This window comes from Schistocerca gregaria, unplaced genomic scaffold, assembly GCF_023897955.1.
Source record: "Schistocerca gregaria isolate iqSchGreg1 unplaced genomic scaffold, iqSchGreg1.2 ptg000066l, whole genome shotgun sequence".
In the NCBI taxonomy this organism is placed as follows: Eukaryota; Metazoa; Arthropoda; class Insecta; order Orthoptera; family Acrididae; genus Schistocerca; species Schistocerca gregaria.
In genome coordinates, this window is record NW_026061707.1 from 5,096,601 (window position 1) to 5,112,612 (window position 16,012).

The 16,012-nt window shown below is 46.5% G+C and overlaps 7 non-coding genes across 7 annotated transcripts; all 7 read left to right on the top strand.

The window, feature by feature from the left end:
* Positions 1–2,589: 2,589 nt before the first annotated feature.
* Positions 2,590–2,662, top strand: Trnak-cuu (transfer RNA lysine (anticodon CUU)). Its single transcript has one exon. It is a non-coding gene; the product is annotated as a tRNA-Lys (tRNA).
* A 1,431-nt stretch (positions 2,663–4,093) lies between these two features.
* On the top strand, positions 4,094–4,166 carry Trnak-cuu (transfer RNA lysine (anticodon CUU)). The gene has a single exon. It is a non-coding gene; the product is annotated as a tRNA-Lys (tRNA).
* Positions 4,167–7,106: 2,940 nt separating this feature from the next.
* Trnak-cuu (transfer RNA lysine (anticodon CUU)) lies at positions 7,107–7,179 on the top strand. Its single transcript has one exon. It is a non-coding gene; the product is annotated as a tRNA-Lys (tRNA).
* A 1,436-nt stretch (positions 7,180–8,615) lies between these two features.
* Trnak-cuu (transfer RNA lysine (anticodon CUU)) lies at positions 8,616–8,688 on the top strand. The gene has a single exon. It is a non-coding gene; the product is annotated as a tRNA-Lys (tRNA).
* A 1,436-nt stretch (positions 8,689–10,124) lies between these two features.
* Trnak-cuu (transfer RNA lysine (anticodon CUU)) lies at positions 10,125–10,197 on the top strand. The gene has a single exon. It is a non-coding gene; the product is annotated as a tRNA-Lys (tRNA).
* Positions 10,198–11,633: 1,436 nt separating this feature from the next.
* On the top strand, positions 11,634–11,706 carry Trnak-cuu (transfer RNA lysine (anticodon CUU)). The gene has a single exon. It is a non-coding gene; the product is annotated as a tRNA-Lys (tRNA).
* Positions 11,707–14,630: 2,924 nt separating this feature from the next.
* Positions 14,631–14,702, top strand: Trnak-cuu (transfer RNA lysine (anticodon CUU)). Its single transcript has one exon. It is a non-coding gene; the product is annotated as a tRNA-Lys (tRNA).
* The last annotated feature ends 1,310 nt before the right edge of the window (positions 14,703–16,012 follow it).

Below are 16,012 nucleotides of genomic sequence, written 5' to 3' on the forward strand. Positions count from 1 at the left end.
TCAGTGGTAGAGCACTGGACTACTAAACCAAGGGTCGTGAGTTCCATCCTCAAAGGAAGAAGTCGAATTTTGGAAATCAGTTGCGCGTCGTGGCCGTATAGCAAACAGTATCTGTGATGACGAACAATTAGCGATATGCCTCATATTAAGAATTACTCTCAGATGTGATTAAGGCGAATGGCGCAGATAAAGACTTTGCCAATGCGGTACAGCATAAGGTGGGACGAGGCAGTCTGGATTACATTTTATAGATGTATTTCTCACATATGTCAGAGCCTCTCGCTGTCGTCGTCGTCGTCGTCGCCGCCGCCGCTTCTGCAGAAGTAGCAAATGGCCATCGTGGCAAATGCGGCGAGGCACGCCCTGCCTTCGATTCCGTATGCACAAAGTGTGTGGTCTTGTTTCCCAGTCTATATTTGGTCGGTCACGTAAGAGGTTGAATGTAACGAATGGGTGGGAAAGAGCAAGGGCAGCGGCTGTGTAGAACGAAAACACAAATTATCAGGGGTGTGAGCGTTTCGAGATGAGTCATATACTAGTTACACTTTGTCGTCAGGGACTGTGTGGCCTAATGGATAAGGCGTCGGACTGCGGATCTGGAGATTACAGGTTCGAATGCTGTCACGCTCGTGTTTTATCAGTTCTGAAAAAGAAACATACCGTTTTAATGTAGCATTTGAGCAGTACGAAACCGTCTGAATGTTGCTGTTGACCATTTTCTGCTTGGAGATGCTCTTGAGCTTGAAACACACACCACAAGACCGGTGTTAACTAGCGAAATGGTCGGCAGAGTGCCGTCACCACGAGTTTCCACTGGCACTTGCACATCTAAAACAACGTCGGAAAGTAACTCGTTCGCCTTTTGAGTCACATCAAGTATGAGTGTTAATTTTGACGCCACTAGCTCTGCAGGTTGTCATGCAATTCCTTTACCTCTCAGAAATGATTATGAAATAAAAGTGAAGTACGTGACGAGTGTGACGTTAGGAAAACATTAGGCAGCATGGAGAGATTCTGTATGGGACCACCCAACCCAAACGAGTACTGTGTGACGTGCTGCACGGCAAGTATTCACCGAAGCAGCCTGGCTAGCTCAGTCGGTAGAGCATGAGAATCTTAATGTAAGGGTCGTGGGTTCGAGCCGCACGCTGGGCGGAACGGAATTTTGTTCCGCTGCAGATGTAAATTACCGTTTTTCTGATTAACGTGATGTAATGGAAATAGCAACTTTAAACTTTGCATACGTCTCTGTCAGTCGAAAGGAAACTGTATTTGAAGGTGAATGTGATTTTGTAGACATGTGTGAAAGACATGTTCTGAAATGCAAGTGTTGTTGTCTGGAGAGGACATTGGTTACGTGTCAGATGTGTAGCCAAGCAGTAATGGGTCGCCATAGCTGCAAATATTAGTCGGTAATATGAAGTGTTGTCAGCTGAAGTCTGATGATCCAGACGACCGTAAGGACGAAGTACGCAAAAGTACCGCAAGGCCGCGCCCATTTAGCTCAGTGGCAGAGCGCTGGACTAGTAAACCAAGGGTCGTGATTTCCATCCTCAACGGAAGAACTGGAATTTTGGAAATCAGTTGCGCGTCGTGGCCGTATAGCAAACAGTATCTGTGATGACGAACAATTAGCGACATGCCTTTTATTAAGAATTACTCTCAGATGTGATTAAGGCGAATGGCGCAGATAAAGCCTTTGCCAAAGCGGTACAGCATAAGGTGGGACGAGGCAGTCTGAATTACATTTTATAGATGTATTTCTCACATATGTCAGAGCCTCTCGCGGTCGTCGTCGTCGTCGTCGTCGCCGCCGCCGCTTCTGCAGAAGTAGCAAATGGCCATCGTGGCAAATGCGGCGAGGCACGCCCTGCCTTCGATTCCGTATGCACAAAGTGTGTGGTCCTGTTTCCCAGTCTATATTTGGGCGGTCACGTAAGAGGTTGAATGTAACGAATGGGTGGGAAAGAGCAAGGGCAGCGGCTGTGTAGAACGAAAACACAAATTATCAGGGGTGTGAGCGTTTCGAGATGAGTCATATACTAGTTACACTTAGTCGTCAGTGAATGTGTGGCCTAATGGATAAGGCGTCGGACTGCGGATCTGAAGATTACAGGTTCGAATGCTGTCACGCTCGTGTTTTATCAGTTCTGAAAAAGAAACATACCGTTTTAATGTAGCATTTGAGCAGTACGAAACCGTCTGAATGTTGCTGTTGACCATTTTCTGCTTGGAGATGATCTTGAGCTTGAAACACACACCACAAGACCGGTGTTAACTAGCGAAATGGTCGGCAGAGTGCCGTCACCGCGAGTTTCCACTGGCACTTGCACATCTAAAACAACGTCGGAAAGTAACTCGTTCGCCTTTTGAGTCACATCAAGTATTAGTGTTAATTTTGACGCCACTAGCTCTGCAGGTTGTCATGCAATTCCTTTACCTCTCAGAAATGATTATGAAATAAAAGTGAAGTACGTGACGAGTGTGACGTTAGGAAAACATTAGGCAGCATGGAGAGATTCTGTATGGGACCACCCAACCCAAACGAGTACTGTGTGACGTGCTGCCCGGCAAGTATTCACCGAAGCAGCCCGGCTAGCTCAGTCGGTAGAGCATGAGACTCTTAATGTAAGGGTCGTGGGTTTGAGCCCCACGCTGGGCGGAACGGAATTTTGTTCCGCTGCAGATGTAAATTACCGTTTTTCTGATTAACGTGATGTAATGGAAACAGCAACTTTAAACTCTGCCTACGTCTCTGTCATTCGCAAGGAAACTGTATTTGAAGGTGAATGTGATTTTGTAGACATGTGTGAAAGACATGTTCTGAAATGCAAGTGTTGTTGTTTGGAGAGGACATCGGTTACGTGTCAGATGTGTAGCCAAGCAGTAATGGGTCGCCATAGCTGCAAATATTAGTCGGTAATATGAAGTGTTGTCAGCTGAAGTCTGATGATCCAGACGACCGTAAGGACGAAGTACGCAAAAGTACCGCTAGGCCGCGCCTCTTTAGCTCAGTGGTAGAGCACTGGACTAGTAAACCAAGGGTCGTGAGTTCCATCCTCAAAGGAAGAAGTCGAATTTTGGAAATCAGTTGCGCGTCGTGGCTGTATAGCAAACAGTATCTGTGATGACGAACAATTAGCGATATGCCTCATATTAAGAATTACTCTCAGATGTGATTAAGGCGAATGGCGCAGATAAAGCCTTTGCCAATGCGGTACAGCATAAGGTGGGACGAGGCAGTCTGGATTACATTTTATAGATGTATTTCTCACATATGTCAGAGCCTCTCGCTGTCGTCGTCGTCGTCGCCGCCGCCGCCGCTTCTGCAGAAGTAGCAAATGGCCATCGTGGCAAATGCGGCGAGGCACGCCCTGCCTTCGATTCCGTATGCACAAAGTGTGTGGTCTTGTTTCCCAGTCTATATTTGGTCGGTCACGTAAGAGGTTGAATGTAACGAATGGGTGGGAAAGAGCAAGGGCAGCGGCTGTGTAGAACGAAAACACAAATTATCAGGGGTGTGAGCGTTTAGAGATGAGTCATATACTAGTTACACTTGGTCGTCAGTGACTGTGTGGCCTAATGGATAAGGCGGCGGATTGCGGATCTGAAGATTACAGGTTCGAATGCTGTCACGCTCGTGTTTTATCAGTTCTGAAAAAGAAACATACCGTTTTAATGTAGCATTTGAGCAGTACGAAACCGTCTGAATGTTGCTGTTGACCATTTTCTGCTTGGAGATGCTCTTGAGCTTGAAACACACACCACAAGACCGGTGTTAACTAGCGAAATGGTCGGCAGAGTGCCGTCACCGCGAGTTTCCACTGGCACTTGCACATCTAAAGCAATGTCGGAAAGTAACTCGTTCGCCTTTTGAGTCACATCAAGTATGAGTGTTAATTTTGACGCCACTAGCTCTGCAGGTTGTCATGCAATTCCTTTACCTCTCAGAAATGATTATGAAATAAAAGTGAAGTACGTGACGAGTGTGACGTTAGGAAAACATTAGGCAGCATGGAGAGATTCTGTAGGGGACCACCCAACCCAAACGAGTACTGTGTGACGTGCTGCCCGGCAAGTATTCACCGAAGCAGCCCGGCTAGCTCAGTTGGTAGAGCATGAGACTCTTAATGTATTGGTCGTGGGTTCGAGCCACACGTTGGGCGGAACGGAATTTTGTTCCGCTGCAGATGTAAATTACCGTTTTTCTGATTAACGTGATGTAATGGAAATAGCAACTTTAAACTTTGCCTACGTCTCTGTCAGTCGCAAGGAAACTGTATTTGAAGGTGAATGTGATTTTGTAGACATGTGTGAAAGACATGTTCTGAAATGCAAGTGTTGTTGTTTGGAGAGGACATCGGTTACGTGTCAGATGTGTAGCCAAGCAGTAATGGGTCGCCATAGCTGCAAATATTAGTCGGTAATATGAAGTGTTGTCAGCTGAAGTCTGATGATCCAGACGACCGTAAAGACGAAGTACGCAAAAGTACCGCTAGGCCGCGCCTCTTTAGCTCAGTGGTAGAGCACTGGACTACTAAACCAAGGGTCGTGAGTTCCATCCTCAAAGGAAGAAGTCGAATTTTGGAAATCAGTTGCGCGTCGTGGCCGTATAGCAAACAGTATCTGTGATGACGAACAATTAGCGATATGCCTCATATTAAGAATTACTCTCAGATGTGATTAAGGCGAATGGCGCAGATAAAGACTTTGCCAATGCGGTACAGCATAAGGTGGGACGAGGCAGTCTGGATTACATTTTATAGATGTATTTCTCACATATGTCAGAGCCTCTCGCTGTCGTCGTCGTCGTCGTCGCCGCCGCCGCTTCTGCAGAAGTAGCAAATGGCCATCGTGGCAAATGCGGCGAGGCACGCCCTGCCTTCGATTCCGTATGCACAAAGTGTGTGGTCTTGTTTCCCAGTCTATATTTGGTCGGTCACGTAAGAGGTTGAATGTAACGAATGGGTGGGAAAGAGCAAGGGCAGCGGCTGTGTAGAACGAAAACACAAATTATCAGGGGTGTGAGCGTTTCGAGATGAGTCATATACTAGTTACACTTGGTCGTCAGGGACTGTGTGGCCTAATGGATAAGGCGTCGGACTGCGGATCTGAAGATTACAGGTTCGAATGCTGTCACGCTCGTGTTTTATCAGTTCTGAAAAAGAAACATACCGTTTTAATGTAGCATTTGAGCAGTACGAAACCGTCTGAATGTTGCTGTTGACCATTTTCTGCTTGGAGATGCTCTTGAGCTTGAAACACACACCACAAGACCGGTGTTAACTAGCGAAATGGTCGGCAGAGTGCCGTCACCACGAGTTTCCACTGGCACTTGCACATCTAAAACAACGTCGGAAAGTAACTCGTTCGCCTTTTGAGTCACATCAAGTATGAGTGTTAATTTTGACGCCACTAGCTCTGCAGGTTGTCATGCAATTCCTTTACCTCTCAGAAATGATTATGAAATAAAAGTGAAGTACGTGACGAGTGTGACGTTAGGAAAACATTAGGCAGCATGGAGAGATTCTGTATGGGACCACCCAACCCAAACGAGTACTGTGTGACGTGCTGCACGGCAAGTATTCACCGAAGCAGCCTGGCTAGCTCAGTCGGTAGAGCATGAGAATCTTAATGTAAGGGTCGTGGGTTCGAGCCGCACGCTGGGCGGAACGGAATTTTGTTCCGCTGCAGATGTAAATTACCGTTTTTCTGATTAACGTGATGTAATGGAAATAGCAACTTTAAACTTTGCATACGTCTCTGTCAGTCGAAAGGAAACTGTATTTGAAGGTGAATGTGATTTTGTAGACATGTGTGAAAGACATGTTCTGAAATGCAAGTGTTGTTGTCTGGAGAGGACATCGGTTACGTGTCAGATGTGTAGCCAAGCAGTAATGGGTCGCCATAGCTGCAAATATTAGTCGGTAATATGAAGTGTTGTCAGCTGAAGTCTGATGATCCAGACGACCGTAAGGACGAAGTACGCAAAAGTACCGCAAGGCCGCGCCCATTTAGCTCAGTGGCAGAGCGCTGGACTAGTAAACCAAGGGTCGTGATTTCCATCCTCAACGGAAGAACTGGAATTTTGGAAATCAGTTGCGCGTCGTGGCCGTATAGCAAACAGTATCTGTGATGACGAACAATTAGCGACATGCCTTTTATTAAGAATTACTCTCAGATGTGATTAAGGCGAATGGCGCAGATAAAGCCTTTGCCAAAGCGGTACAGCATAAGGTGGGACGAGGCAGTCTGAATTACATTTTATAGATGTATTTCTCACATATGTCAGAGCCTCTCGCGGTCGTCGTCGTCGTCGTCGTCGTCGCCGCCGCCGCTTCTGCAGAAGTAGCAAATGGCCATCGTGGCAAATGCGGCGAGTCACGCCCTGCCTTCGATTCCGTATGCACAAAGTGTGTGGTCTTGTTTCCCAGTCTATATTTGGTCGGTCACGTAAGAGGTTGAATGTAACGAATGGGTGGGAAAGAGCAAGGGCAGCGGCTGTGTAGAACGAAAACACAAATTATCAGGGGTGTGAGCGTTTCGAGATGAGTCATATACTAGTTGCACTTGGTCGTCAGTGACTGTGTGGCCTAATGGATAAGGCGTTGGACTTCGGATCTGAAGATTACAGGTTCGAATGCTGTCACGCTCGTGTTTTATCAGTTCCGAAAATGAAACATACCGTTTTAATGTAGCATTTGAGCAGTACGAAACCGTCTGAACGTTGCTGTTGACCATTTTCTGCTTGGAGATGCTCTTGAGCTTGAAACACACACTACAAGACCGGTGTTAACTAGCGAAATGGTCGGCAGAGTGCCGTCACCGCGAGTTTCCACTGGCACTTGCACATCTAAAACAACGTCGGAAACTAACTCGTTCGCCTTTTGAGTCAAATCAAGTATGAGTGTTAATTTTGACGCCACTAGCTCTGCAGGTTGTCATGCAATTCCTTTACCTCTCAGAAATGATTATGAAATAAAAGTGAAGTACGTGACGAGTGTGACGTTAGGAAAACATTAGGCAGCATGGAGGATTCTGTATGGGACCACCCAACCCAAACGAGTACTGTCTGACGTGCTGCCCGGCAAGTAATCACCCAAGCAGCCCAGCTAACTCAGTCGGTAGAGCATGAGACTCTTAATCTCAGGGTCGTGGGTTCGAGCCGCACGCTGGGCGGAACGGAATTTTGTTCCGCTGCAGATGTAAATTACTGTTTTTCTGATTAACGTGATGTAATGGAAATAGCAACTTTAAACTTTGCCTACGTCTCTGTCAGTCGCAAGGAAACTGTATTTGAATGTGAAGGTGATTTTGTAGACATGTGTGAAAGACATGTTCTGAAATGCAAGTGTTGTTGTTTGGAGAGGACATCGGTTACGTGTCAGATGTGTAGCCAAGTAGTAATGGGTCGCCATAGCTGCAAATATTAGTCGGTAATATGAAGTGTTGTCAGCTGAAGTCTGATGATCCAGACGACCGTAAGGACGAAATACGCGAAAGTGCCGCTAGGCCGCGCCTCTTTAGCTCAGTGGTATAGCACTGGACTAGTAAACCAAGGGTCGTGAGTTCCATCCTCAAAGGAAAAAGTCGAATTTTGGAAATCAGTTGCGCAGCGTGGCCGTATAGCAAACAGTATCTGTGTTGACGAACAATTAGCGACATGCCTTTTATTAAGAATTACTCTCAGATGTGATTGAGGCGAATGGCGCAGATAAAGCCCTTGCCAAAGCGGTACAGCATAAGGTGGGACGAGGCAGTCTGAATTACATTTTATAGATGTATTTCTCACATATGTCAGAGCCACTCGCGGTCGTCGTCGTCGTCGTCGTCGTCGCCGCCGCCGCTTCTGCAGAAGTAGCAAATGGCCATCGTGGCAAATGCGGCGAGGCACGCCCTGCCTTCGATTCCGTATGCACAAAGTGTGTGGTCTTGTTTCCCAGTCTATATTTGGTCGGTCACGTAAGAGGTTGAATGTAACGAATGGGTGGGAAAGAGCAAGGGCAGCGGCTGTGTAGAACGAAAACACAAATTATCAGGGGTGTGAGCGTTTCGAGATGAGTCATATACAAGTTGCACTTGGTCGTCAGTGACTGTGTGGCCTAATGGATAAGGCGTCGGACTTCGGATCTGAAGATTACAGGTTCGAATGCTGTCACGTTCGTTTTTTATCTGTTCTGAAAAGAAACATACCGTTTTAATGTAGCATTTGAGCAGTACGAAACCGTCTGAATGTTGCTGTTGACCATTTTCTGCTTGGAGATGCTCTTGAGCTTGAAACACACACTACAAGACCGGTGTTAACTAGCGAAATGGTCGGAAGAGTGCCGTCACCGCGAGTTTCCACTGGCACTTGCACATCTAAAACAACGTCGGAAAGTAACTCGTTCGCCTTTTGAGTCACATCAAGTATGAGTGTTAATTTTGACGCCACTAGCTCTGCTGGATGTCATGCAATTCCTTTAACTCTCAGAAATGATTATGAAATAAAAGTGAAGTACGTGACGAGTGTGACGTTAGGAAAACTTTAGGCAGCATGGAGAGATTCTGTATGGAACCACCCAACCCAAACGAGTACCGTGTGACGTGCTGACCGGCAAGCATTCACCCAAGAAGCCCGGATAGCTCAGTTGGTAGAGCATGAGACTCTTAATCTCAGGGTCGTGGGTTCGAGCCCCACGCTGGGCGGAACGGAATTTTGTTCCACTGCAGATGTAAATTACTGTTTTTCTGATTAACGTGATGTAATGGAAATAGCAACTTTAAACTTTGCCTACGTCTCTGTCAGTCGCAAGGAAACTGTATTTGAATGTGAAGGTGATTTTGTAGACATGTGTGAAAGACATGTTCTGAAATGCAAGTGTTGTTGTTTGGAGAGGACATCGGTTACGTGTCAGATGTGTAGCCAAGCAGTAATGGGTCGCCATAGCTGCAAATATTAGTCGGTAATATGAAGTGTTGTCAGCTGAAGTCTGATGATCCAGACGACCGTAAGGACGAAGTACGCGAAAGTGCCGCTAGGCCGCGCCTCTTTAGCTCGGTGGTATAGCACTGGACTAGTAAACCAAGGGTCGTGAGTTCCATCCTCAAAGGAAAAAGTCGAATTTTGGAAATCTGTTGCGCGTCGTGGCCGTATAGCAAACAGTATATGTGTTGACGAACAATTAGCGACATGCCTTTTATTAAGAATTACTCTCAGATGTGATTAAGGCGAATGGCGCAGATAAAGCCTTTGCCAAAGCGGTACAGCATAAGGTGGGACGAGGCAGTCTGAATTACATTTTATAGATGTATTTCTCACATATGTCAGAGCCTCTCGCGGTCGTCGTCGTCGTCGTCGTCGTCGCCGCCGCCGCTTCTGCAGAAGTAGCAAATGGCCATCGTGGCAAATGCGGCGAGTCACGCCCTGCCTTCGATTCCGTATGCACAAAGTGTGTGGTCTTGTTTCCCAGTCTATATTTGGTCGGTCACGTAAGAGGTTGAATGTAACGAATGGGTGGGAAAGAGCAAGGGCAGCGGCTGTGTAGAACGAAAACACAAATTATCAGGGGTGTGAGCGTTTCGAGATGAGTCATATACTAGTTGCACTTGGTCGTCAGTGACTGTGTGGCCTAATGGATAAGGCGTTGGACTTCGGATCTGAAGATTACAGGTTCGAATGCTGTCACGCTCGTGTTTTATCAGTTCCGAAAATGAAACATACCGTTTTAATGTAGCATTTGAGCAGTACGAAACCGTCTGAACGTTGCTGTTGACCATTTTCTGCTTGGAGATGCTCTTGAGCTTGAAACACACACTACAAGACCGGTGTTAACTAGCGAAATGGTCGGCAGAGTGCCGTCACCGCGAGTTTCCACTGGCACTTGCACATCTAAAACAACGTCGGAAACTAACTCGTTCGCCTTTTGAGTCAAATCAAGTATGAGTGTTAATTTTGACGCCACTAGCTCTGCAGGTTGTCATGCAATTCCTTTACCTCTCAGAAATGATTATGAAATAAAAGTGAAGTACGTGACGAGTGTGACGTTAGGAAAACATTAGGCAGCATGGAGGATTCTGTATGGGACCACCCAACCCAAACGAGTACTGTCTGACGTGCTGCCCGGCAAGTAATCACCCAAGCAGCCCAGCTAACTCAGTCGGTAGAGCATGAGACTCTTAATCTCAGGGTCGTGGGTTCGAGCCGCACGCTGGGCGGAACGGAATTTTGTTCCGCTGCAGATGTAAATTACTGTTTTTCTGATTAACGTGATGTAATGGAAATAGCAACTTTAAACTTTGCCTACGTCTCTGTCAGTCGCAAGGAAACTGTATTTGAATGTGAAGGTGATTTTGTAGACATGTGTGAAAGACATGTTCTGAAATGCAAGTGTTGTTGTTTGGAGAGGACATCGGTTACGTGTCAGATGTGTAGCCAAGTAGTAATGGGTCGCCATAGCTGCAAATATTAGTCGGTAATATGAAGTGTTGTCAGCTGAAGTCTGATGATCCAGACGACCGTAAGGACGAAATACGCGAAAGTGCCGCTAGGCCGCGCCTCTTTAGCTCAGTGGTATAGCACTGGACTAGTAAACCAAGGGTCGTGAGTTCCATCCTCAAAGGAAAAAGTCGAATTTTGGAAATCAGTTGCGCAGCGTGGCCGTATAGCAAACAGTATCTGTGTTGACGAACAATTAGCGACATGCCTTTTATTAAGAATTACTCTCAGATGTGATTGAGGCGAATGGCGCAGATAAAGCCCTTGCCAAAGCGGTACAGCATAAGGTGGGACGAGGCAGTCTGAATTACATTTTATAGATGTATTTCTCACATATGTCACAGCCACTCGCGGTCGTCGTCGTCGTCGTCGTCGTCGCCGCCGCCGCTTCTGCAGAAGTAGCAAATGGCCATCGTGGCAAATGCGGCGAGGCACGCCCTGCCTTCGATTCCGTATGCACAAAGTGTGTGGTCTTGTTTCCCAGTCTATATTTGGTCGGTCACGTAAGAGGTTGAATGTAACGAATGGGTGGGAAAGAGCAAGGGCAGCGGCTGTGTAGAACGAAAACACAAATTATCAGGGGTGTGAGCGTTTCGAGATGAGTCATATACAAGTTGCACTTGGTCGTCAGTGACTGTGTGGCCTAATGGATAAGGCGTCGGACTTCGGATCTGAAGATTACAGGTTCGAATGCTGTCACGTTCGTTTTTTATCTGTTCTGAAAAGAAACATACCGTTTTAATGTAGCATTTGAGCAGTACGAAACCGTCTGAATGTTGCTGTTGACCATTTTCTGCTTGGAGATGCTCTTGAGCTTGAAACACACACTACAAGACCGGTGTTAACTAGCGAAATGGTCGGAAGAGTGCCGTCACCGCGAGTTTCCACTGGCACTTGCACATCTAAAACAACGTCGGAAAGTAACTCGTTCGCCTTTTGAGTCACATCAAGTATGAGTGTTAATTTTGACGCCACTAGCTCTGCTGGATGTCATGCAATTCCTTTAACTCTCAGAAATGATTATGAAATAAAAGTGAAGTACGTGACGAGTGTGACGTTAGGAAAACTTTAGGCAGCATGGAGAGATTCTGTATGGAACCACCCAACCCAAACGAGTACCGTGTGACGTGCTGACCGGCAAGCATTCACCCAAGAAGCCCGGATAGCTCAGTTGGTAGAGCATGAGACTCTTAATCTCAGGGTCGTGGGTTCGAGCCCCACGCTGGGCGGAACGGAATTTTGTTCCACTGCAGATGTAAATTACTGTTTTTCTGATTAACGTGATGTAATGGAAATAGCAACTTTAAACTTTGCCTACGTCTCTGTCAGTCGCAAGGAAACTGTATTTGAATGTGAAGGTGATTTTGTAGACATGTGTGAAAGACATGTTCTGAAATGCAAGTGTTGTTGTTTGGAGAGGACATCGGTTACGTGTCAGATGTGTAGCCAAGCAGTAATGGGTCGCCATAGCTGCAAATATTAGTCGGTAATATGAAGTGTTGTCAGCTGAAGTCTGATGATCCAGACGACCGTAAGGACGAAGTACGCGAAAGTGCCGCTAGGCCGCGCCTCTTTAGCTCGGTGGTATAGCACTGGACTAGTAAACCAAGGGTCGTGAGTTCCATCCTCAAAGGAAAAAGTCGAATTTTGGAAATCTGTTGCGCGTCGTGGCCGTATAGCAAACAGTATATGTGTTGACGAACAATTAGCGACATGCCTTTTATTAAGAATTACTCTCAGATGTGATTAAGGCGAATGGCGCAGATAAAGCCTTTGCCAAAGCGGTACAGCATAAGGTGGGACGAGGCAGTCTGAATTACATTTTAAAGATGTATTTTTCACATATGTCAGAGCTTCTCGCGGTCGTCGTCGTCGTCGTCGCCGCTTCTGCAGAAGTAGCAAATGGCCATCGTGGCAAATGCGGCAAGGCACGCCCTGCCTTCGAATCCGTATGCACAAAGTGTGTGGTCTTGTTTCCCAGTCTATATTTGGTCGGTCACGTAAGAGGTTGAATGTAACGAATGGGTGGGAAAGAGCAAGGGCAGCGGCTGTGTAGAACGAAAACACAAATTATCAGGGGTGTGAGCGTTTCGAGATGAGTCATATACAAGTTGCACTTGGTCGTCAGTGACTGTGTGGCCTAATGGATAAGGCGTCGGACTTCGGATCTGAAGATTACAGGTTCGAATGCTGTCACGCTTGTGTTTTATCAGTTCTGAAAAAAGAAACATACCGTTTTAATGTAGCATTTGAGCAGTACGAAACCGTCTGAATGTTGCTGTTGACCATTTTCTGCTTGGAGATGCTCTTGAGCCTGAAACACACACTACAAGACCTGTGTTAACTAGCGAAATGGTCGGCAGAGTGCCGTCACTGCGAGTTTCCACTGGCACTTGCACATCTAAAACAACGTCGGAAAGTAACTCGTTCGCCTTTTGAGTCACATCAAGTATGAGTGTTAATTTTGACGCCACTAGCTCTGCAGGTTGTCATGCAATTCCTTTACCTCTCAGAAATGATTATGAAATAAAAGTGAAGTACGTGACGAGTGTGACGTTAGGAAAACATTAGGCAGCATGGAGAGATTCTGTATGGGACCACCCAACCCAAACGGGTACTGTGTGACGTGCTGCCCGGCAAGTATTCACCGAAGCAGCCCGGCTAGCTCCGTCGGTAGAGCATGAGACTCTTAATCTGAGGGTCATGGGTTCGTCCCCCACGCTGGGCGGAACGGAATTTTGTTCCGCTGCAGATGTAAATTACCGTTTTTCTGATTAACGTGATGTAATGGAAATAGCAACTTTAAACTTTGCCTACGTCACTGTCAGTCGCAAGGAAACTGTATTTGAAGGTGAAGGTGATTTTGTAGACATGTGTGAAAGACATGTTCTGAAATGCAAGTGTTGTTGTTTGGAGAGGACATCGGTTACGTGTCAGATGTGTAGCCAAGCAGTAATGGGTCGCCATACCTGCAAATATTAGTCGGTAATATGAAGTGTTGTCAGCTGAAGTCTGATGATCCAGACGACCGTAAGGACGAAGTACGCAAAAGTACCGCTAGGCCGTGCCCATTTAGCTCAGTGGTAGAGCACTAGGCTATTAAACCAAGGGTCTTGAGTTCCATCCTCAAAGGAAGAAGTCGAATTTTGGAAATCAGTTGCGCGTCGTGGCCGTATAGCTAACAGTATCTGTGATGACGAACAATTAGCGACATGCCTTTTATTAAGAATTACTCTCAGATGTGATTAAGGCGAATGACGCAGATAAAGCCTTTGCCAAAGCGGTACAGCATAAGGTGGGACGAGGCAGTCTGAATTACATTTTATAGATGTATTTCTCACATATGTCATAGCCTCACGCGGTCGTCCTCGTCGCCGCCGCCGCTTCTGCAGAAGTAGCAAATGGCCATCGTGGCAAATGCGGCGAGGCACGCCCTGCCTTCGAATCCGTATGCACAAAGTGTGTGGTCTTGTTTCCCAGTCTATATTTGGTCGGTCACGTAAGAGGTTGAATGTAACGAATGGGTGGGAAAGAGCAAGGGCAGCGGCTGTGTAGAACGAAAACACAAATTATCAGGGGTGTGAGCGTTTCGAGATGAGTCATATACAAGTTGCACTTGGTCGTCAGTGACTGTGTGGCCTAATGGATAAGGCGTCGGACTTCGGATCTGAAGATTACAGGTTCGAATGCTGTCACGCTCGTGTTTTATCAGTTCTGAAAAAGAAACATACCGTTTTAATGTAGCATTTGAGCAGTACGAAACCGTCTGAATGTTGCTGTTGACCATTTTCTGCTTGGAGATGCTCTTGAGATTGAAACACACACTACAAGACCTGTGTTAACTAGCGAAATGGTCGGCAGAGTGCCGACACCGCGAGTTTCCACTGGCACTTGCACATCTAAAACAACGTCGGAAAGTAACTCGTTCGCCTTTTGAGTCACATCAAGTACGAGTGTTAATTTTGACGCCACTAGCTCTGCAGGTTGTCATGCAATTCCTTTACCTCTCAGAAATGATTATGAAATAAAAGTGAAGTACGTGACGAGTGTGACGTTAGGAAAACATTAGGCAGCATGGAGAGATTCTGTATGGGACCACCCAACCCAAACGAGTACTGTGTGACGTGCTGCCCGGCAAGCATTCACCGAAGCAGCCCAGCTAGCTCAGTCGGTAGAGCATGAGACTCTTAATCTCAGGGTCGTGGGTTCGAGCCCACACTGGGTGGAACAGAATTTTGTTCCGCTGCAGATGTAAATTATTGTTTTTCTGATTAACGTGATGTAATGGAAATAGCAACTTTAAAATTTGCCTACGTCTCTGTCAGTCGCAAGGAAACTGTATTTGAAGGTGAAGGTGATTTTGTAGACATGTGAGAAAGACATGTTCTGAAATGCAAGTGTTGTTGTTTGGAGAGGACATCGGTTACGTGTCAGATGTGTAGCCAAGCAGTAATGGGTCGCCATAGCTGCAAATATTAGTCGGTAATATGAAGTGTTGTCAGCTGAAGTCTGATGATCCAGACGACCGTAAGGACGAAGTACGCAAAAGTACCGCTAGGCCGCGCCCATTTAGCTCAGTGGTAGCGCACTGGACTAGTAAACCAAGGGTCGTGAGTTCCATCCTAAAAGGAAGAAGTCTAATTTTGGAAATCAGTTGCGCGTCGTGGCCGTATAGCTAACAGTATCTGTGATGACGAACAATTAGCGACATGCCTTTTATTAAGAATTACTCTCAGATGTGATTAAGGCGAATGGCGCAGATAAAGCCTTTGCCAAAGCGGTACAGCATAAGGTGTTACGAGGCAGTCTGAATTACATTTTAAAGATGTATTTCTCACATATGTCAGAGCTTCTCGCGGTCGTCGTCGTCGTCGTCGTCGTCGTCGTCGTCGTCGCCGCCGCCGCTTCTGCAGAAGTAGCAAATGGCCATCGTGGCAAATGCGGCGAGGCACGCCCTGCCTTCGAATCCGTATGCACAAAGTGTGTGGTCTTGTTTCCCAGTCTATATTTGGTCGGTCACGTAAGAGGTTGAATGTAACGAATGGGTGGGAAAGAGCAAGGGCAGCGGCTGTGTAGAACGAAAACACAAATTATCAGGGGTGTGAGCGTTTCGAGATGAGTCATATACAAGTTGCACTTGGTCGTCAGTGACTGTGTGGCCTAATGGATAAGGCGTCGGACTTCGGATCTGAAGATTACAGGTTCGAATGCTGTCACGCTCGTGTTTTATCAGTTCTGAAAAAGAAACATACCGTTTTAATGTAGCATTTGAGCAGTACGAAACCGTCTGAATGTTGCTGTTGACCATTTTCTGCTTGGAGATGCTCTTGAGCTTGAAACACACACTACAAGACCTGTGTTAACTAGCGAAATGGTCGGCAGAGTGCCGTCACCGCGAGTTTCCACTGGCACTTGCACATCTAAAACAACGTCGGAAAGTAACTCGTTCGCCTTTTGAGTCACATCAAGTATGAGTGTTAATTTTGACGCCACTAGCTCTGCAGGTTGTCATGCAATTCCTTTACCTCTCAGAAA